Here is a 24,393-nt window from a genome sequence, read left to right as displayed (position 1 = left end):
TTTGCAATATGATCACAGTAGTATAAAGACTCAGGTTGTATTTCTCAGAACTAAAGCAAGCTAGTACTTTCATGCTTCATGCTATATCTGAAAGAAGTAAAACTTTGTTTTATTTCACATTTTCTTTCACATTGTGACTAAGTTCAAAAAGAAAGTCACAGACAAGGAAATGATTAAAATGACAGGTAACATATGTTTGTTACGTGTATTATGATTTGCAATAATTACTGAGATGTCTATTTCATTTCATCTAAAGGCTAGAAATCATGAGCCCCTTATCTCAGTTGTCAGAAAAGTAACTTTTTAAAATCAGTTTCCATATAAAAGCAATAGCAGATCAGTGTCTCACCCTCTCTGGATATTTGCTGCAACTCAGGAGAAATACTTCCTGGCACTCAATGTTAATCAAGCATTTATGAAGCATCTGCTATTTTCTGGATACTGAACTAGGTGTTAGGGCTTCAAAGACAAAAAAAAAAAAAAAAAAAAAAAAATCAAACAATTCTTATTTTCCAGAAGTTTACATTCTTAAATCCTGTTAATCAGTCAATAATTATTATTAAAAGCCTATTATGTACCAGATAGCTCTGGAGCTCTGAAGCTCCAAGGCCTACATTGTAATGGAGAGACAATAAGCAAACACATTGGAGAGTAAAAACAAACTAAAAATAGAGTAAATAGGAAGTAAATAAGAGAGGCAAGGCACTAGGATTAAGAGGAATTGGGAAAGACTTTCTATAGAAAACAGAATTTTAGTTGGGACTTGAAGGAATTCAGGCCTGCCAGAAGGCAGAGTTAAGAAATACATCCAGAATAAACAAAAAATAAATACAAGATAGGGAGGAAGAGCATGAACCTTTTTGGGGATCAGGAAAAAATCTCATAGGGGAAGTAATAACTTGAGCTACATTTTAAAAGAAGACAGAGACTCTGTGAAAGGGAGGCATGCAATCCAGGCATGGGGGATGGCCAGTGTAAACACAAAGGCATGAGAGAGAGTGCCATGTTGGAGGAACACAAGGAAGCCCAGTTTGACAGAATATGAAGGTGAGTAATAATATCATATATAATGAGATTGGAACTGGAGCCAGGCTGCGTAAGGCTTTAAAAATCAGAGGAGTTTTTATTTTATACTCAAGAAAAGAGGGACTACTCAGATTAATTGGTAGGGGAATGACATGGGTAGGTTTTCAAAATCCCTTTGGTAGTTACATATAGGATGAATTGCAATAGGTAAAGATTTGAGACAGGAAGACCAATTGAGAGACCATTGCAATGATTTAATTGAGAGGAAATTAATTAAAGTGGCACAGGGGATAAAGTGTGGGGCCTGAAGTTAGAAAGGCTCATCTTCCTGAATTCAAGTCTGGCCTCAGAACTTATTAGCTAGGTGACCTTAGGTCACTTCACACCGTTTGCCTCAATCTGTAAAATGAACTGGAGAAGGAAATGGCAAACCATTCCAGTATCTCTGCCAAGAAAACCCCAAGTGGGATCACAGAGTCAGACACAACTGAAAAAGACTGTACAACAACATGTGAACTGAGAGACAAGGTTAAATGTGAGTGATGATTGGAGGTAGAAATGGCAAGATTTGGCAACCAATTGGACAATGAGGGAGGAAAATGAGAAATTAAGAATACTAAGACTGACTCCAAGAGTATAGAAAAATGGTGGTACTCTTAGAAATGGAAAAGCATGGTAGAGGTTGGATCTGGATAGGGTATGGACATGAAGATAATGAGTTCTATTTTAGATAAGTTGAGTTTAAGATGTCTCCATGTCTGATAGAAAGTTGTGATGTGGAACAATGGTCAGCAAAGAGATCAAAGCTGTCTATAGATCTGTGAATTTTATTTATAGAAAAGAAAAGAAAACACATGGGAACCAGTGATATTATTGAGAGAAAGAATATAGTAAAGGAAGAGAAGAGGATAGCATGAAGTTTTGGAGTAGATCTACTGTTTGGGAGCATGATATGGATAAGGAACCAGGTTAAGAGACCAAGAAGGCATGATTAGGCAGGTAGAACTGGGAGAAAATCGTCCTTCAAAAACTCAGAGACGAGATAGTTTCATGAAAGAGAAGAGGGTTAAAAGCAGCAGGGAGACCAAGAAGGATATGTCCTGAGAAAAGACTAAGATTTGGCAATTACTAGATCTCTCTTAACTTTAGAAAGAGAAATTTGAATTGAGTAAAGAATTAAAAGGTAGATTGTAAAGGACTGAGGAGCAAATGAAAAGAAAAAAAGTAGAGAAGCAAATATAGATTGCTTTTTCTAAGAGTTAATGAGAAAAGTGAGGAGAGATTAGGCTGATAGTTTGAGGGGAAGGTAGAGCATAGTAAAAGATTTTTAAGAATAGGAAAACTTGGGTATATTTGAAATCAGTAAAAAAAAAAAAAAAGGAATTTATAGACAAGGAGAGCTGGAAGAATAGGGGGGAGGGAGATATTGAAGGGCAATATAATGGAGATGAGAGATAATGAGATCAAAGATGCATATAGAATGTTTGGCCTTGGCAAGGGGAAGGGCTGCTTCATTATTAAGAATGAGAGAGAAAGAAGAAAGAGTGAGGAATTTGACATGAAGATAAGGAGAAAAGAAGGAATATGGTAAATGGCTCAATTATCTTAGTAAAATTAAGTAGGACATGTGAGGGGAAAGATCAAGGAGGATGTCAAAGCTCTTGGCTAAGAGCGGAGGAAATAGGAGTTGTGGAAAAGTAGGGAGAAAAAAGGTTTGGAATAGTTTTTGTGGAGAATAGACTAGAAAATCAGCTGGGAAAGGATAAATGGATTGCTTTGAAGAATAAAACGTTTTAGGAAATAGTTACAAACTTAAGAACGGTTATCAAATTATATACTTTTACAATAATACTATATGATGACCGATTCTGATGGACTTGGCCATCCTCAGCAATGTGATCAACCAAATCATTTCCAATGGAGTAGTAATGAACTGAACCAGAGACACCCAGCGAAAGAACTCTGGGAGATGACTAAGAACCATTGCATTGAATTCCCAATCCCCATATTTTTGCCCACCTGCATTTTTGATTTCCTTCACAGGCTAATTGTACAATATTTCAGAGTCTGATTCTTTTTGTACAGCAAAATAACGGTTTGGTTATGTATACTTATTGTGTATCTAATTTATATTTAAATATATTTAACATCTACTGGTCATCTTGCCATCTGGGGGAGGGGGTGGAGGAAAGAGGGGAAAAATTGGAACAAGAGATTTGGCAATTGTCAATGCTGTAAAGTTACCCATACATATAACCTGTAAATAAAAGACTATTAAATTAAAAAAAAAAAAAAAAAAAAAGAACGGTGATCAAATGCAATTCCAATGAGGATACTAGAAGGCTAATCATGATTTAGATTTTTTATCTCTTAGCATAGAAGTGATGAACTGGAGATGCCAGAATGAAACATATTCAAAGAAAATGTGTGGGTTTGTTTTGTGTGATCTACCTTTGTTACAGGGCACCTAGATGGCTCAGTGGATAGCATCCCTCAACCTGGAGTCAGAAATACTTATTTTCCTGAGTTCATAGCTACCCTTAGACTCGGTTTCCTCATCTGCAAATTGAGATGTTAAAGGAAATGGCAAATCATTTTAGTATCTGTGTTGAGAAGACTCCAAATGGAGTCCTGAAGAATCAGGCATGATTAAAAAAACCTGAACAACAACATCTGTCACAAGTGAAGGCTTTCAATTTTTTGATGGGAGAGGAAGAGATATAAAAGTGTCAATCATTTAAAAAGTACAGAAAAGAGTAGTTTTGAAAGGTACACAAACATACCAATGATGGAAATACCAAGTTTGAAATAGGAAAAACAAACCCAAACCAAACTTTATATAGTATTTTTTGTTTAATATGCTATCCAATTTTGCCTGTTCATCTTTGTGTTGTGAAATTTTCAATGTTGATGTTTGTCTGGTTCATAATAATAAAGAAAAATTAGGCTTGCCTGGAGGCAAAGGGTCACACAGGCAGTATGTTATCAGAGTAGGAAGCCATTACAATAATACTGGCAAAAGGTGATGGTGAGCTCTTAATTAGGGCAGTGGGCAATGTAAAAGAACAAAACAAAACAGTCTACTATATTCAGTAACTATACAGCTTGGGTTTTAGCAAATATGTCAAAGACATTTTTTTTTTAATTAGTGGATTTAAATCTTCCATTTACGAGTATTTAAGGCCAGTTTCCTCTGATACATTGTTCTCTGACACAAGCAATCTCAAGTCACATTCTTTAGCACAGTGTCTGGTATATAGGAAGCACTTAAAAATAATTTTTAAAAATTCATTTATTTCTAGTTAAGAGCAGGGATTGTTTCCTTTTCTGGTGTTGTTTGTTTGCAGTACACAGTAGGCACTTCTTTAATTCTCAATTACAGCTGATTGCTCAGGAAAAATCTTTTATTTAAAGCTCTGTCTCTTTTGATGCATTCAAAGTTCATATATAAGTTAGCATATAAATTTCAACCACTAAATTTAAGTCAGGGTAGGGGGCTTGCTTCCAAAGTATTTTTTTTAAAAAGTTATATCTTTTCCCTCCTACTCCTTTAATCACATTTTCCTGTTTTCCTATGTCCACTTCATTCTTGGATGTTCTCTCTTGTTCAGAACATTAAGTCCAATCTCTTTCTGGGCAGCAGCCCAAGGATATTAATCTGTACAACTGAGGTCCCCTTCTTCTCATGATTAATCCAGTGGAAGATTAACATGTTAAACTGTCTTTAGAAGATTAGTATGTAGCCCTCAACATTATGGGCTGGCTCAAGAAATGATGCTAATTCCTATCACTGACTTGGTTTTTATTTTTTTTCCTTAGGCCGAGTGCAAACTGATCAGGAGACTGGTTTTCCAGTCAGTGCCACAAGTTGGTTTGAGTCCTGTTAATTTGAGTGTCTATGGTCCCTAGAGTTTAGATTTCACATTGGTGATATAGCTGAGACACACACACACACACACACACACACACACACACACACACACACACTTGCCAGCCAGAAAGTCTAAGTCATATCTATATCTTTACAAGATATCAATAGTGGACTTGTAATTGAGTCCCTTCCTCCCAGGGCTAGAAGTTATCTCTCATTTCTCTGAATTCCTATCATATGGGGAAATCTTATTTTTATGGCTTTTATGGCCAAATATGGTGTATATGCTATATCTTCCAAATAGATCTCTAAAAAATGATACATATAAAGCACTTTGTAAACTTTAGAATGCCTTGCAAATAGCAGTTATTGTTATCCATAGGTAAGAACGATTTAGTAAGGACTTACATTATATTAGACATTATGCTTAAGGACTGGAAATACAAATAGAAAAAAGATATACGTACCCAACTTCAAGGAGTTTACATTATAATGAGTAATTTAATATACAAAAAGGAGTGGGGAAAAGGGAGAAGGGAAGATATCCTTTCTCTAGAAAAAGAGAGCATGGTACTGAAGTTAGGAAAGTCAGAAGCAAAGCCTACAAGGGAATGAAAGATTGCTATCCTGGAACTCGGTTCAAAATGAAGGCCATGAAGAATTCACCAATTGCAGAAATGGGCCAGCATGGTGGAGGGATGTTCCAGGATGAGAAAGTCACAGGAACTAATGGATATTTCTGAGGTGCAAAGATCCCAAAAGCTGAAGCAGAGTGGCAACTTCCTAAAGATCGGAAGTAAAGCCACAAGGGTTTTAGTGTAATGGGGTCAATCAGGGAGAGTAGACTGGGAACTGCTGGCCTTCTTCAGGCCCTTTCTTAAAAATACTCTATAAGAGTAATTCCCAATCCAGCAGATCAGGACTCCTGATTACCTACATTAAGATCATTAGTTTAGAGATGAGAAGCAACACAGAAGTATCTAGTTCAAATTCCTCCTTATATAGGTGAAAAAACTGAGGCCCAAATAAATTAAATGTTTGTCTTTCCTAAAGTCACGTGGGTTTTGTTGTCTAACTCTTTGGACCTCATCTGGGGTTTTCTTGTCAAAGACACTGGAATGGTTTGTCCTTTCTTTCTCCAACTCATTTTACAGATGAGGAAACTGAGGTAAAAGGATTGAGTGACTTGTCCAGAGTCATAAAGCTCGTAAGTGTCTTGGACTGGATTTGAACTTAGCAAGATGAGTGTTCCTGACTCCAGGCCCTTCACTCTATCCACTAGACCACTTGGCTGTCTTAATTCAAACTCCTGTGCCCTTTTTACTGTGTCACACTGCCTTGGCTAATTTTTTTTCAAGTAACAGGTACTCATTTCATTTACATTCTTTCTCTGTGAGGGAAAAGAGAAACCAAAATCTCATAAAAATATGTAAAGTCAAGCAAAATAATTTTCAATATTGTCCATGTCCAGCACTACATCTCATTTTGACTCCATCATCTCTCTGTCAGGAGATGGGCAGCCTTCATCATCAGTCTTCTGGAATCATGATTGATCATTTTGTTGATCAGTATTCTTTTTATTTATTTCTATAATATGAGATCTTCAAGGTAGCAAATTTGTCTTTTGTATCTCTGCATTTTTCACGGTGCCTTGGTATGCTAGGGGATCAATATCTGATGATTGAATTAGTGTCTGACTGATAAAAAAGAAGTGTTTCAATGACAGAACCTCAGCTTCTATTTGGCACCTGTAGTTTGATGATTCATCATCATACTGGGAGAAGAGAAGGATAGACCTTTGCAGTTGTTGTCAGTGATATCCAGTTAGAAAGTTTAAACTGTGCATAATATTTTATCTTTATGTATAGTCCTGTAAGGATAGATCTGAGGTTTTTAGTGTGGGGGGAAGTCTTAGCCTGGCAGCTCTGGCTCCTTGAGCTCTGAAATAATCTGAGAAGTTAGAATCATATGAGTTGTTCCATTTGGAGCATCTCTATTTTTACTTTGGAAATGGAAAGATGAATTCATTAAAACAATGGTGTAAACTAAGTACATAGCTCTTATGGATTAGTCATAGTCTAGTGTTTTTATTAGTTAGGAACTGAATTTATTCTGAGTGCCCTTAATATAAAAGTTATTCTAGAACCATTTAAAGAAACAAAAGCTGCACACAGATCCTGATCTAAAGAATTTAGATTTGGAACATAGAATATAAAAGTAGAAGAAAGGTCTTGAGGTGAAGACCACCTTTTTCCCCCCTTTTCTCTACCCCTCTCCTCTCCTTCCCTCTTTTTTCTGTCTCCTAATTTCCCCTTCTCACCCCTCCCCTCTTATTAGCTGTATGACTCTGGTCAAGTCACTTAATCCTGATTGCTTCAGCAAAAAAGGTAAGTTATTGAGTAGCAGATATTATTTAACTAGGTAGAAAAAGGCCATTCTTTGCCTCAATTCTTTCTTAACTTCAATCATTGAATGGGTGTGGACTCAGTCAAACTGAGCTCTGTTGAAGACTTTAGCCTAAAAAGGCCCAAATCTCCCACTGCATCCAGGACCATCTCCAGTCATCCTGCTCTATATTTGGCCACTGGACCCAGATGGCTCTGGAGGGGAAAATGAGCCTGATGATTTTGAACAGCCCTCCCTCACTTAAGCCCAATTTAGTTGCATATGATGACATCACTTCCCTTGTGTTATGGTGGTCTTCAAAAATGAAGGCAAAAAGAACAACATTCAGAATGACTACACTACTATGGGTAATCAAATTACCAACTAGATAGAATTGCTATATTAAAAGGTTAGCTATCATTGTACATTTATGGTAACTATAACTCAACATATTTTTAAAAGTTGCTATCTTTGAAAAATAAGTGGACTAAATTTAAAAATTGGTTTTGATTATAATCATTATAAACATTTCTTAACAAAAGTTTAACCAATATAAAACAGTTGCTACTAATGAGAAGACCAAAAGAACCCAGAAACCACATCAGTGGGAAATATTTGATTTCCTTTCTAATGGAGAAGATGGCCTTCTATTTCTTTCTTCTGTTCCCTTCTCCCCATGTCTCCTTATTTCCCTGTGTTCCTTCTGTAAGAGGGCTTTCCCTTATAGTTAGTATTTAACCTTTGAGATTATTTCTCATTGATATTATGTATTTTACATGTAGATGATTGCATGTTTTTTCTGTTATTAGAATTTGAATTCCTAAAGGACAGAGATTTTATTTTTTTTCCTATCTCCAGCACTTAGCACAGTGAATGGCACATAGTAAATGCTTGATAAATGTTTGGTGATTGACTGACTCATTTATATGGTCCTTAAAAATTTACACAAGACTTTCCCCACATCAACCATTTAAGGTATTAATGCTATTTTATAGATGAGAAAATTAAAGTTTTGAGAGATTAATTATAGTCAACATGTATATAGCTCTTTAAAATTTACAAAACATTTCACATACATTGTCTCATTTGATCTTCATCCTTATTTGATCCTCAACCCTCTGAGGGAGGTACCATAAGAGTTAACATTACCACTTTTAGGCATCTGGGTGGCACAATGGATAGGTAGGACTGGGCTTACAGTCAGAAAGATCTGAATTCCAATCTGGCTTTAGGCACTTACTAGCTGTGGGATCTTGGAAGTGTAAAATAGAGATTATAATAGCACTTATCCCACAGCTTTGTTGTGAAGATCAAATGAGATGTTCTTAAAGTGTTTTGTTACCCTTAAGATGCTATTATTATTCTTAGAGGAAATCTATATGGAGAGATTAGTGACTGACAGTTTCAAAGCTAGATTTGACTTCATTTTCAACTCTATTATTGCTACACCACGGGACTAAATGATTAGAAAAGATGATTCGTGTGGTAAGAGCATGATTTTAACAGATGGGATGCTAGAAACTGCATGATTACCCATAAAGTAGGAAAAGGTCTAGAGGAAGACCTCTACCACATGGAATAGTTCTTCCTTGGAATCTCTATTGAAGGCCACAGCAAAGAATTGTACAGGATGGGAAAATATGAATGGATGCTAGTAGGTATTGGTGTCTAGTTTCCCCACATTGATGAAATCACCGATCAGTTGTAGTACCGATGCATCATTTAAAAGCAGCACAGAGAAAACTTAAAGTATAAAATCTTTTATGAGGACCTAGCTATCCTATAGGAGGGTGCTACTTAAACTATTCAGAAGCTCTGTGATGAGAGTGTTTTGGGCAGAGTCTCAGGTTCCCATGCAGGATGATTGGATTCATGTGTTTTGCCTAGAGAGCAAATGTCAGACATCCCCACTTGATAGGGACCAATTCTGCGGTCAGAGGGCTTGGAGATGACCACTCGAAGAGTCTAGATGTAACACATAAGTTGGAGAGATTGTAATGAGTGTTCTTATCTGCCTGCTTGACTTCAAAAAGTCCCACATTTTTGGAACTGACAGATATGGGATAACTGATAGTTATCCCATAACTAACTAGGATCAAGATAATATTTAAGTTGTTGTAAGTTAGAAAGCAATCACATTCTTTGGATGGGTCTTTAGTCAGTAGCAGTCCATCTTTGGTTAATGACCACAGAAAAATGCCCTAATTTCATATTTCACAAAGAATGCCACCAGTAGAACTCTCTTGGAAGTTCATTACTGGGTGATTTAAAAGAATTATAAACTAGGATATAATTAGTGAATTTGTCTTTTCCTTGACCCCAAGAAGGACTAGATTTCTAATTACCTAGATGTCACAGTGGACAGAGCATGGGGTCTGGGGTGAGGAGGGCCTAAGTCCAGATCAGTGCCTCAGATACTCACTAGCTATGTGATCCTGAACAAATTGTTTTCTTGTTTGTTCTTCAGGAAGGTGATAGCTTGACTTGTAAGTGAATTGGATTTAAATTTTTTTTTTTTTTTAGGCAGGGGGAGCTATGCAGTCAGCAGCCTCATTCTCTCCTCCAGAGTCACTGGAATCCAATGGCAAGACATAAGTCAAGATGACTAGTGATAGCCCCCTGAACTACCCACTTAACTACTGTTTGACTCAATTTCCTCAACTATAAAATGCTGATAATAATAGTAACTATCTCAGGGTTGTGAGGACTAAACGAGATAATGCTTATAAAGCTTCAAACACAGTGTCTAGCACATAATATTTGTTCCCTTTTCCCTTTCCCCTTCTCTTTAAAGGCTTCCAGTACAAGAATTTGGTCTTGTGGCCTTCTTATGTAATTCTACAATTTTAGGTGTACAGAGCAAAATGGCTGCATGTGCAAGGGCCAGGACTGGTGAGGAACCAGTAGGGAAGCCACAACTGCAAGGAGGGGCAAGACTACAATGAGAGAAGAGTGGGACTAGAAGTTGTATACTGGATGATTTAGAACTGAATAAAGAGAAGCAGAACCTAGTGTGAAAAGACCTAGAAATCTGGACCTCCAAATTCTCTCTCCAGCTGTCCTACTGGCTTGCTTTCTGTCTATGAACAAGTCCTTTCGCTTCTGAGTTTCTCTTTCCTCATCCATAAAATGTAAGATGAAATTCTAGGATTCCCTTCAGCTATATATAAATCCAAACCTCTATGAATGTAATTTTATTACTCATGGTTTAGGACAGGGCATAGAGAGTGAAAGAAGGGTTTATATCTGATGTGATAGTTATATTGCTCACCTCAGAAAGTATTATGATGATTTGATTCCTGTTCCATAAAGCATGACTGATGATTCTACTTCCCTCCACCCTTTCCACAATTCTCAATAAAACTAAAACATGAAACACCGGCAAATAGCCACCCTGAGCTCACAAAACATAAGCGAGATCTCTTAATAGTTGCTCATCTGGTTTTCTTGGATGTTGGTTTCTAAAAATCAAGAACATTGTTTTCTGGTCTGTCAAGCACATGGTGATACTTTATGGAGCTTAAGCATGCAACTTCAGTTAAACCAGCTAATGAGTTTCTCAGAGCAGATATAATATGAAAAAGATGTAAGACTAAATGTCACATTGCCTAATTGGTTAACTTATCCTTTTTCTCCTGAATATTCAATTCAGTTGAATTTAATTCAAGCTACTTTTCTCACATTAACATCTTCATAGAATGTATCACTAAATACTCCATGGAAACTTAGACCAGATATAAAAGTAGATGATAAATAGATAAAAATATCTGTTTTGGATCTCTAAATTCATTAATGAGGCTACTTCTTCCAAAAGCACCTATTTCCATCCAATTATATATATTTTTAATTTTATCTCATTAAACTCTTTACTATGTCTGCTTATAAATCTCTTACAGAGATTCTCTTCACAGGTCTGAGATCTTCTCCCCAGATCAATGGCAAATAACCCAAACAGAAACAGACCATTAAGCCATGCATAAGGATCCCTGTGGGGTTCATATTGACTGAGAAAACCACATGTTAACATTATCTATGTTCTATTGTATTTTTAATTCATTTTGTTAAATATTTTCCAATTAAATTTTAATCTGGTTCATTTTTCACTGTAGTATCATGGGCTATAATGGGGCCAATGAGCACTGTTTGACATCTTGATATTACATATCTTTTGATACACATATTCTGGCAACAAAGGGCTTTCTATTTACTATTCCTCCCTTTCACTATATGATCAACCACCTCCTTTCCCACTATCAAAATAATATTTTTGATGTTGCTTTTGTATGTTATTTGTCATACACATATGGCTGCATCATTATCTATTATAAATGTGTATATATATGCATATGTATATATATTTTTATATATATATATATATATATACATATGCATATATATACACTTCTCTATTGCCATTGTGCTATGTGGACGATCTGCTATTTTCATTTCTTGGTGATTTCAATATTCCTTGATTTGGATAATTATTAATATTTAAAAGATGAGGGTTTTATCTCAATAACTTCTAACTTCTTCGTAAAAATACTTTGTAATTTCCCAAATATCATCTTTTCTTTTCCTCTTACTTACTTCTGGGCTCATAGTCTTTCTTTAGTATCTGTCCAAGATACATGCACTGGTAGAACAGTCTCCTAAGCTGCTTATTGTCTGAAAATTAGACATTCTTCATCTATTGATTTTTTTCCTTCTTTTGATAGTTTTGCTGAACTCTTGAATAATTATAAATCTCATTTAAGAAATTCTGTGATATTCTGGGCTTTAATGCAATAATCATAAGGATATCAAAAGTACCTTACAATCTGTAGAGAATCCACCTTCCATATGTACTCTTTTCTAGACATATACTAAGACAATAGTAAACTCCTTCATCAAGTATACATCTTTCCATTATATACTTAAGTTGCTATTAATAATCAATGGATTGATGAACAAAGTTATGTTGGTTGTATATATCAAGGAACATTTTTTAGGATTTTAAGATATTTGAGAAACATCTTATTTGAATAATCTTTAAAGCCTGCATTATGCACTACTGAATCACTGCTTTTTAAAAAATTGTAAATAAACAACAAGCACAGCAGGATCTTGTATTTATTTCATCTTTCAGTCAAATGTGAAATTGTAAAGATTATTCTGAAGTAGAATATCATGAATAAAACTACCTATTCATGTGCACAGAAAGAACAAAAAAGGAAATGAACTGGATTATGAAGGGTATTGCTGCAGAATGAATAGTTGACTGGTTGATACTAGATCCTTTCTTCTCCTACCTTATTTTGAATAGAGGAAAAACTGAATCCTTTTCAAGTCTTCTCCTTGGGCATTGATTTAGGTTGCAACATTTTCTTGAACTACTACCCTTTCTTCCCTATTCTCCTTCTCTCTGGAAATTTCATCAGTCACACCCTATTATAATGATTAGTTCAATTTTTATCCTATGGTCAATAAAATGACTCTTAGGTCCATGTATTTTTCTCCTCTATTGTTTTAAGGAGTTTACATAAATGAAAAATAAGTACTGAAGTACAATAGCTCATAGTCTCCAGTTAAGAAAACTTTTCAGATTCGGGGCAAAAATTTAGCTCTTAACTACAATTTAAGTTTTTGTGTATCTCCAAGCTAATCCATGGCTTCTTTATGTTTGATATAAAATCAGAATACAGGGGATAGATTAAAAAAATCAAGTGTCTGTTACTAAATAAATAGTGGAGAAGTTGGAGAAAGAGCAGAGCTTCTTTTGGAAATTCTCTTAGTCCTTGGAGAGGTGAATATAATTGGTAGCCTCAACTTGCATTATCTGTTCTGAAATACTTGTAGGAATTTCAGGGCCCACTTGATCCATCTCTTTTCTACTGAAGCTCTACCTTCCTTTCAATTTTTCCTTTAGTTTCTTAAGTTTCTTCAGTTATATTTTGCTTCTGCCCCTCCAAAGCTTTATGGTTTCCTTGAGAAGTGCAAGGTTGGTCTGGGAATGGGGCTACCCTATTTCTTCTTCTGAGTTTGTTTTCCCAAAAGCTAAATCTGACTTCCTTTCCAATTCAAGAATTATAATAGTTCAAATAACACTCAGGATTGTAAGGAAATGTTTGTCCCTCTGAACTGACAAATCCTTTTATTTCTATTGTTGTTTTTTGCATTCCCTTGCAAAATCAGCTGGATGATATTTGACACCTGGAATTATACCTAACAGCATAAAAAATGCATTGGCACTTTAGGACAGGAATGATTAACCAGTATCATTGGAAATCACTTTAAGGTGCCATTTGTAAAAAATATACTTCAACAATACATGCAGCAGAACTAATACAATTCAGAGTATAATTTGATAAGCTGTTTTGAGCCCCACAGGTCAAGTTACATGCAGGATATGTTGCATCAGAAGTGGGGAACATCTGGCCCATGAGCCATGTAAGATCTGATAAATCATTTGCTAAGGCAACAGCAGGCAATAATGAACTGAAAGCTAGGTACAGCAGCTTCCCACTGCTTGAGTTCTATAAGTTGATCATTTTGTTTGTCTGCAAACATTATAAACATCCACATGGCCCTTGACAGAAAAAAAGGTTCTGCACTCTGTCTTACATGAATGAATCTTAACACGTATATCCATATAACACAAACTGTGCATAATAGCAAGCAAAATAAAAATCAGTCATGTTGCCAAGAAAAAAAACAAAGCAAAACCACCACAACCCATTTTTCCTCCTACCAGTTACTGGAGTGACTGGACTATTAGCAGATAGTGCATCCAAAGAGAGATATACCAAGGACACACATAGAGCACAGATAAATAGGATGTAAAATAACTCCTCCTCATATTACAAATAAATGTGTAATTATTATTTTTCAGACTGGATATCCTCTAGGTATCTCAAATTCAATATGTCCAAAACAAAATTTTTTCCTATTATCTCCCCCCCCCAAACTTCTTTCAAACTTCACATTTTTGTTGTGGATATTATCACTTTTCTAGTCATCTAAATTTCAGACTTCAAGTCATCATCAACTTCCCCTATCCCATATAGTCACTCAATTTCCAAGTCTTGATGATCTTGATGTTTCTGCAACATCTCTTGCATTTGTTTTCTTCTTTCATTTCTCATGATCAACACTCTAGTTCAAGTTTTTGTCACCTACTATAATTATCTCCTAATTGGCTTCTGACCCAAGACACTCATTATTCCCATCCATCTTCCGCACGACTGCCACAGCTGGCATTCCTAAGGCATAAAGGCAGCCATATATATAAATACCATATTTTATTAATCTAGATTAAATACAAAATTCTCTGTTTAGCATTTATATCCCCTCATAATCTAGATGCAATGTAGGTTCCCAGCCTTATTATTCATTACTTCCCTTTAAGAACTCCATGGAACCTTAGAATTGGCTTTCATGATGTTCCTAACACAAAACATTCATGTCCCTATTTTTATGCCTTTACATAAATTGTACCCTATGCTTGAAAATTAGTCCATCCTTACCTTCGCCTCTTACAATCCCATGTTTCCTTCCAAAATCTGCTCAAGTATTATGTCCTATATAAAGTCTTCCTTGACTGTTGGAAATTAGTCCATCCTCACCTTTGCCTCTTACGGTACCTAGTTTCCTTCCAAAATCTGCTCAAGTATTATGTCCTATATAAGGTCTTCCTTGACTATCCCACCTTCTATAATTTTTTCACAAAATTACTTGTATTTTGCATGTATTCATATATGTGCATGTTGTCTCACTTGATATAATGTAAATTCCTTGAAGGAAGGCTCTATTTCAATTTTAATTTGTATTCACAGTGACTATAATAGTGTCTAGCACACAGTATCACTTAATAAATGCTAGTTAATTAATTGTGCTTTCTTTATAAGATTTTGCAAATGAGTTTATATTTTCCCCTGGCAATTGGCATTGGTTGGCAAGGAGGTTAAGTGTTGGCTGGATAAAACTCAGCTGGACTCTTTGGACTTCTTGTTGTGATCATGGATTTATACCAGGTAAAATTCTTTAGGAAATGATGATAGTCTATACTAGGGGTGGGGAACCATTTTTCTGCCAAGGACCATTTGGATATTTATAACATCATTTGTGGGCTATACAAAACTTTCAACTTAGAACTCAAGCAGTGGGAGATTGTTGTACCTAGCTTCAGCTCATCATCACCTGTGGTTGCCTTAGCAAATAATTCCACAGGTCTTGTATCAGGGTCGAAAGTTTCCTACCCTGGACTATACAAATATTTTTTGCTTTATTCGATTCCCTTATTTCATTTTCAATGGCTTTTTAAAAACTAGGTCTGATTGGAAATGTTTTAATTCTTTGGTATAACAAGTCAATGGAGTGACTGATGAAGATATCTGATTTGGAAATCAGTCCCATATTATTGACCAATTGTTTCCTTACTGTTAAGATTTAGTCAGTTTAATTTTTATGATGTTATTTGATGTCTTCTACATTCAGTGCCTTCTGACTCTCTTCTTAAAGAAAGTATGATATACAGGAATAAAAGTTCTGTTTGGCCTGTAGGAGTTTGAATCCTTTTTATTTCTTGAAACAGAGGTTTCCCTATGTCTCCCTTTGTACTGGAGTCATCTGAGCTAAGCATAACAAAAAAATTTCTGTGGATGGACAAATAGGGTATAAGGGAAGAATTGTGTAGTGAAGAAAAAGTAGTCTTTCATTTAATCATATAAAATGAAAAGTACAGAAAAACTTAGTTGTAGAAGAGAAGAAAGGATTTTAGGATGTGTGTTTATACTGTGAAATTTTTCACAGTCAATGCAATAGAATATAATATACTACTGTGAACCTCTTCCTATCCCATGCCATTAATTCATTTGTCCATTTTTACCATATTTCTATGGAACTGTTTCACCTTGCAAAGACATTTGATATAATGTGGCATTTTTCTGTGAATTCTCAATAAATAATAATTTAAAAAAACTATGAGGGAACTACAAGTATTTAACAAGCCCACATAAAACTAAAGGGAAAAGGCCTTAGATACTTACAGGACTCCAGAGGTGAGTTGGAGGCTGTGTGGGTGAGTCACATGGGTGCTGGTATACCAGTGGAAAGTGTGACTCCTGCATAGGAGACCAGATATATGAAATCTTAAACCTTTTAGGGATTCTTATACTTTGAACCTTCTTCCTTCTGAGAACAGAAATTTAATTCTCTGTAGTACTCCATTTAAGAAAACTCATATAAAGCCATCAAAAATGAAGGTTTTAAATTTAAAATCAATTCACAAGGGTTCCTTTTTACACGTGAATTAACTCTGGAGATATGTTTTTGTTCACAATCATTAGAAAGGAAGAATGCTTTAATAAAGAACACTGACTTTGGAGTCGGTCATAGGACTTGAGTTCAAATTCTCACTCATCCATTTACTCTTCCGACTGTGGTCAAATCACAGCTTCTGTTTCCCTATCTGTAAAAGGAGGAGGTTGGACTAGATAATCCCTTCAATCCCTTCCTGTAAATTCTTGTGAATTATTTGACTGAGAGTGGGTAATGAGCAGAGGAACTGTAAGTTTGAATATTGGCTGCCTTCTGCCAATGAAAGATCAATAGGTAATGAAGATAAATGACTTCTGTAATGATCATGTAAGTCCTGAGGGGAAAATGTTCTCTAAAATAGCCACACTCTTTCAGGAAGATTCCAGGTGTAAGGCCAATGTATGAAGAGTTCCTTCTGCTGTTTTCCCATCACATTAAATCATAATAGTTCAGTAAATCATCAAGCATTTATTAAGCACCTACTAGGCATTGTGCTAGGTTTAGGGATACAAAGGCAAAAGAAACAAAAAACAACAATGAAACTTGCTTTCCTAATAGATACTCCATTGGGGGAAGACAGCATGTACTTATGTCAAAATAAATTGTTCAAACTTGTTCAGTCATGTCCAGCTTTTTGTGACCTCATTTTAGGTTTTCTTGACCAAAAAAAAAAAAAAAATGCTGGTAAGATTTGCTATTTCCTTTTCCACTGAGGCAAACAGGGTAAAATGATTTGCCCAGGGTCATGTAGCTAGTAAGTGTCTGAGGCCAGGTTTGAAGTCAGGAAGATGAGTTTTTCTGACTTCAGGCCCAATACTATCCACTCTCCTATCTAACGTCCCATGTCAAAATATACCAAAGTACAAATCAATATTTGGTTAAATGCAGAAAAGCAGTAGAATTGAGGGAGTGGGGAATCAGGACAGGCTTTAAACGGAAGGTTGTGTGTGAACTGAGTCTTGGAGAAAATAGAGGATTCTAAGAGGGAGAGGAGACAGAACAATGCATTCAGATATGAGAGTGGCCAGTGCAGAGATGGGAATGGGAGGTGGAGCTGTGTGTGAGGAAAATAAAAAAGGTCACTTTGTGTGCAGGAGAACAATATGTGATAAACCTAAAAAGTAAGGTAGAGTCAGGTTGTACAGGAGTTGGATGTGAGAAGTGCTGTAGAATTAGAAGAATTTTGTTACTAATTGGATATATGAGCTGCAGGAAAGCAGGGGTTCTGGGAGGATGCCAAAATGGTAGGGAAAAGATTTTTTGAGGGGAAATATAATGAATTATGTTTTGGATAGGAGACGAGTCTGTGGCAAACAAAACAAGCACTGGGATTTCCTTTTTTTTTTTTTTTTGAGGGCTGATTTATGGAAGGGATTAACTAAGTACCTGCAGCGCAGGTCTGGATAGAAGGAAGTAAAATGAGTGAGCTTCCTTCATTATGAGTCAGAAGTCTCTTCAACTGTAAGTTGATTCTTTATCTCCAGAAGCTGGGATTGGGAAACCAATTTCCAGAGTGAGTTCAGATGACCTCTTGTTTTTCTTTTAAAATTATCTTTGGGTCAGGATTGTAGACTTTGAACAGGAAGGGACATTGTAGATCATATAATCCAGGGATTTTTAATCTGAGATACATAGATGACTTTTGGAAAGTCTATGAACTTAGATGGGAAAAAACCATTATGTCTTTATTTTAATATAATTAATTTCCTTTGCAAATCACAAAATTTATTTTATACATTTAAAAATATGATTCTAAGAAGGAATTCATAAACTTCATTAGACTGCTTGAAGGGTACCATGACACAAAAGTTAGGAACCCCTAAATTCTAATTCAAACCCTTCAATACTTGTTCTTTTTCTAAGAACATCCATTCTTCCTAGAGTGTTCTCATTATCACCACTTTTCTTATCACAATAACTCACGTTAATATTATGCTTCAAGATTTATAAATCTAATAGGCATTGGATATTTTTTCCAGTTCTAGGTAGCATGTGAGGAAAACTTTGGTTTTCCTTGCCCATATTTCTACTTTGGATATCACTGGAAGCAGCCCCATATGATTTAAAAAATCCTGACCACTTGTTCTGGAAGGACTTTTATGATTTGAGAGATCACTGCAGAGAAATTAGAGAGCTTTCTCAAGTTTTTGAGGGAAATGCTGACGTGAATAAAAGACACAATACTTGATGTTGAGTAAAAAAGAATGTTTGGCTCTGAAGTTAACACATCGTGTTCCAATTCATTACCAGTTCTAGAGATCAGTTCAGAAATCAAAGGGGAAGAGTATATCCTGACTTTAGTGGGAACACTTCACATGAGACAAGTAGTTGCTTGGGAGTGAGGACACTGGTCCAGAGATACATTTAAACAATAACATGGAGAGAAGACTTGCATCTCTTGCAATAATACAGACATTGAAGGATCCCTAATCAGTCATACAGAGATGGAAAGCCCATAATATAGAGCTTCTTCTCTGTGAAAGGACTGGAAATGCCACTTTCTACAGGAACTAATGAAGATGGCACATGCTAAGGAGCCCTGAGAAGAATGCCTGCTGGAGTATCGCTTAATGTTGAATGACTATAAATGAATAAATCTGTACAGGTCTCTGGGGAAGAGCTGCTCTTTGAGTAAGGTTGATGTTTTACATGTGCTCTAATATGAACTCTATTTCCTGTACTATATGTATAAACTTTTTCTTCCTTGAGCTTTGTGAAGTTACCCAAGTCAGATCAACAAGCATTTATTAAATGACTATTATGTGCCAGGAACTATGTTTAAGTGCTAAGGATTCAAAAAAAGGGGGAAAAAGCCCCAGTCCCTGCTTTCAAGGAACTCACAATCTATGTGACAACTATGTACAAACAAGACACATATAGGATAAATTGCAGATAATCTCTGAGGGAAGGCACTAAGAATAAAGAGGCTTAGGAAGAGCTTTTTATAGAAGGCAGGATGTTAGCTGAGACTTTCTCCACAGCAACCCTGAAATGGATTAAGTGCAAATATATTATCTTCATTTTATAGTGATTTTTCTTATTATCATGTCTACTAATTGTCAGTCAGCATCTGAACACAGGTCTCTTTACTCCACATTTAATACTCCATTCATTGCTAAACTACCTTCCTTTTACTAAGTCTAATTTAATCATTCTTTCAATGGACTAAATTCCTATTAACCTGAACTTATCTCTACATCTGCTAGAGAAAGTAGGGTACAACTGTACTTTAGTCTCAACTCATTATTTTTTAAAATTATCTTTGAACTAAATCATAAAGATTATGGAATCTCTTTTGGAGGTTTTTCAAACAACAAAAAACCCTTTCTCTCCAGGACGGCTTAAATATGTCTGTGTTCAAGAAAAGGAGGGAAAAAAACTAGAAAACCTACTAACTCCTTCTTCTGGTCCTCAGATTCAGTGAGAGAATAAAAGAAGGAAAGGAGAGTGCAAAAGGAAAAAGAGGAATAAAAGGATAGGAAAGTCTCTTGGCCACATGGGTGCCAAAGGTTTTTACTAAAATTTTCTGCATCAGCAAATTCAGACATCTCACTTTCTGGCCTAGATCCCAGTGCAGTTGTGGCGTTGAGATCCGCCTCTGGCAGATGTGCCAGGAATACTGCACTGCAGTCATGGATTTAGGGAGGGAAGGAGGCCACGTCCCTGGCTCACTGGAAGAAGTAGAGGAGAAACAACTCTACTGTTGTATCTTGTGGTTTTACACAACTCAGCTTAAAAACAAGAAAACAAGCTCCCTAGAAAATGGGAGGGATTTGGCAGGCCCCTCTAACTTCAGGAACATTATGTTCCTTCCAGAGTGTCTTGAATAACGGAAATGGAGGGACTTAGGGGAGGGGAGGAGCAGACAGAAGGACTGGAAATAACATTTTTCCCCCCTGTTAAATAAGCTTTGCCTGTAAATTAATATGTAAGAAATTCAGGATGATTTATATACACCTAAAACATCTTCATTTATGCAAATGGCCCTTCCCAATCCTCTTAAGTACAATTATTCCCAAAAGTTGCTTGTTTCCAGAGAAAGGAATGCCACAGAACCATCTGAGGGTCTCGCCTTGAGAATGTGCTGCAGTAATATTTAGAAAAAAAATTAACCATGTCTCTTAGGAAAAGGGAATCTAAGCTCTGGTCCTGGCCCCAAGTTAAGGATCTAGTTTTCTCTGGTACAGAGTTTCCTTTCAGTCAATCAGAGGCTATCCTCCCCAGAGGAATCTGACAAAGGGTATTTTTGAGAAGCATCATTGGAGTTTCCCAAGAGATGGGTTGGAGGGGCAGTGACGTAAGTTCTCCAGCTGCCTGAAAGGCACAGCTCTTAGTTATTTTGAATAACCAGGGAAGCCGCAGCTGAACCAAATCTGGAGGGTGTTTAACATAGTCCTATAGGAGGAAAAAAGGGAATAATGTGAGTAACTTTTTTTTTTAACTGCCGGAAAATTTGCAGTGGAATAGGAAGACTACTATAAATGATTAACCAGAAAAAGAGCTAAAACTATTATGAGCCAGCCAAGACTGAGGGGAAAAAACTAGGAAAAACATTTCCTCAAGATCTCTCCACTCCCCACTCCCTACTCCCAATCCCTCCAGTTTGAAGCCACCATTCTTCCTTCACCCACCCAAGGGAAGCAAAGGTCTTGGGAGGGGTTCTCTGGGTGCTGAATAGATCACTCCAAAGTGGATTCAAAGTTTCAGGTATCCAGGGACTGAAATAGTTCCACCACCCTGTTTGTCATGAATTGTAGACCCGCCCAGCCAGAACTGGCACATGGGTTGGGCAGGCTGGTATTGGAAGGAGAATAGGATTGTAGGATTAGAGTTGGAAGGAAATTAAAAGCCAATCCCTCCGATTTAACAGGTGAGGAAATTGAGATACAGAAGGTCACATGAGGTACTATTTGAACTCTGGTCTTCCTCCAAGTGTTTTTGGCAAGTGAAGTATTTTGGGGACATATAACTCAGAGGTGTCAGGGGCTAGGTCAGACTCTGAGATGTTAAAATTTAAAAACAGGGTAGGGGGAGAGTGTCTTTAATATTGGGGGGGGCGGGGTCTGTGTTTCTGAAACTACGAGTCAGAAGCTTCAGATACACGGGGCAGTCTCTTTCCTCCTGGCTTCCTATGAAGAGCTGGGCTTTTGCTTGTTTGGGGAGGACAGCCTGGCAATTTTCTTTAGTAATTCTGGGTTTAAGGTTATGAGAAACCAAAATGGAAATGGAGGTGCCATTTCAAAACCCCGGGTAGGACACTTCTCAGCCAGTTTTCCCTTATGTTCCAGGCTAGGGCTACATAAGAGAATATGAATAAATTCCAGGGAAATTCAAACAGCCGAGAATACTTTGAATATTACCTAGATGAGACAATAGACAGAATATCTCATAAACACATACATACATAAATAAACACCCACCAAGAAATACACACACAAGGACATTCACATTCTTCAACCTCATCAATTAAAGGACATGATTGAATTTAGCTTCTAGCCTAGAAACAGGTTTGCTATATTGCTTAAGCAATAAGAAGGGGGTATATTTAAAGTAGGAAGGAAGGAATGTCAAGGTTGGGATTTTTTGTTTCCCTGAGAACGTCCTCATTTCCTGACTTCTCAAGGACCCATCTGCCCCAGGCTCTTAGACCACTCCTGATATTCCACCAGGTTGAAGGTGCCTAATTCTGAATAAGGGGAAGTAGGAGTCCTGGAGTGCCAGATTCTTCTTGACCAGCTAACTGGAACCACTACTAGGTCACAACTGGGGTTTTTTAGTGCCCTCCTGGGTGAAGTAACCGAGAGCCTAAGTGTTGAACTAGCAATGACTCTTCTCTGAAGAAGTTTGGCCTACTTAGCTATTTCCTTCTCTCCTTTCTGAATCTGATTGAAGCCTTATGAGAGAAACAGAAGAGAAGGAGAGGGTAGGTAGGTGAGGTGGTTAGAGTGCCAGATCTAGTCAGAAAATCCTAAATTCAAGTCTGGTCTCAGATTCTAAGTACCCATGTGAGCCTGAGCAAGTCATTTCATCCTATGTGCCTCTGTTTCCTCATCTATAAAATAAGCTAGAGAAGGAAATGGCAAACCACTCCAGTGATCCAAATGGGGTAATGAAGAGTAAGAAATGACTGAACTACAGAAGAGAGAGGGATCAAATAAGATAATATTTGTAAAGCTCTTAACACAGCATCTGGCACATAGTAGGCATATAATAAATGCTTGTTTCTTTTCCCTTTATTAGATGATGGTCCCATAGCAGAGATTTAGTTAAGTGCTTTATTAAGCATTAATTAAAGATCTATTGTGTGCAAGGCAGATATATATTTACTGCAGTAAGAATTCTGGACTTATTTTTCTTTTCATTTCAATTGACCTTGTAAACCAAATATTGCTCAGTTAAATTTATTAAAAAAAGTTTTTTTTTTTCAATTAAGAGAAATTTATTTTTTCTTCCTATCTTCTCTGCCACCCCATTGGGAAAAAAAATGGAAAAAAATTATCATATTCAAATTGTTAAGAAAAACAAATTCTTGCATCAACCTTGTCCAAAAATACATGCCTTATTCTGCACCCCAAGTCCATCACCTCTGTGCCAGAAGATGGGCAGAAAGCTTCACTAGGAGTCCTATGAAATTGGTTATTGTGCTGATCAGCATTCCACCCCATTAAGTAACATCCACATGCACCCCAAGTTGAAGCCTAAACACAAGGACTTTCTGAGCCAAAGATAAATGTCTCAAAATGAATGTTGGTGACACTTTTAGGGACCCTCAAGATTAAGAGCATGACTAGAGTTTTACAAGGTAATCAAATGGTTGACTTTGGAGTGACTGGGGAATGGAATGGGTTTCAAATGTACTCTTCCTTGTGTGCCTGACAAAGAAGACCTTTACTGGTCTAGAATATAATAATTTCATAGATGTTTGTTAATGGCCCTTGGACTGATATAGGATTTGTTCAGCCATTTCCCTAGAGGGATTGTTATATCTTTGCTTATCTCAATGGCACTTCTTGGTAAATAACTAGGTTGCCTTTGGCCCTGGATTATGGTTTGTAGACTTTGGTATCTACCTGGGAACTACTGACTTGGATGACTAGAGAAATTGAAAATTATGGAAAAGATATTTTTAAAAGTGTTTAAAAAGTTTTTCTCTGAAATTTACAGTAGGAAATACAAATATAATATAATCATGGTTTCATAGAATTTTATGTGAAAAATAGTCACATATTTGTGCCATATGGATCAAATGTGCTATAACTTTCTAATACTGAGCCCATTCTAGCCTAATAAATTAATATTATATACTGTATATTTTTCTAGTCCTTTATCTTGTTAAATGAGAGTAGTTAAATTTCTGAGATCCAATGGAGTCAGGTTGTCTGACTCCAAGGCCGATACTTTATCCACTGTACCATCTAGCAACCCAGATGGCTCTGAAGTGGAAAGTGAGGTAGGTGCCCTTGCACAGCCTTCCCTCACTCAAATCTAATTCATTTGCATGTCATAGTTTTTTCCTCCTTTTGATTTTAACTAGAATTTAAAAATAAAATTGGTTTCATTTTAATATTCAAAACATAGAAACTTTATAATTTTGCAAATCTTATTGCCTAAAAATATAATAGAGCAACTTAATTGCTTAATTTTAATTTATTTCAATTTTAATATATACATTTAATATTTCAAAACATAAAAATTTTGTAATGTCATCCATGTAGGTACTCCTTTGGTCAGAGTAGATCACATCTACTCTGGCATTTAGGGGGTTGCTGTATTAAAAAATTGCCTCATTTGGCCAACTCCTAACTTAGTTTGGTTTT

At 36.4% G+C, this 24,393-nt stretch overlaps 1 protein-coding gene across 3 annotated transcripts in view; it reads left to right on the top strand.

The window, feature by feature from the left end:
* The window catches only part of LOC100923562, a 79,674-nt gene that overhangs the window by 23,587 nt on the left and 31,694 nt on the right, over nucleotides 1–24,393 (top strand). Inside the window, exon 1 of one of the 3 annotated variants that reach the window (XM_023494912.2) lies at nucleotides 19,825–20,996. The exons of the other annotated variants lie outside the window; for them this stretch is intronic. The gene's annotated coding sequence lies outside the window, so the exon portion shown is untranslated. Of the gene's footprint in view, nucleotides 1–19,824; nucleotides 20,997–24,393 lie in introns of those variants that run through there. 3 annotated transcript variants of the gene reach the window in all.

The sequence above is a fragment of the Sarcophilus harrisii genome, chromosome 2 (genome assembly GCF_902635505.1).
Source record: "Sarcophilus harrisii chromosome 2, mSarHar1.11, whole genome shotgun sequence".
Classification (NCBI taxonomy): domain Eukaryota; kingdom Metazoa; phylum Chordata; class Mammalia; order Dasyuromorphia; family Dasyuridae; genus Sarcophilus; species Sarcophilus harrisii.
This window is presented reverse-complemented; position numbering and strand designations above follow the sequence as displayed.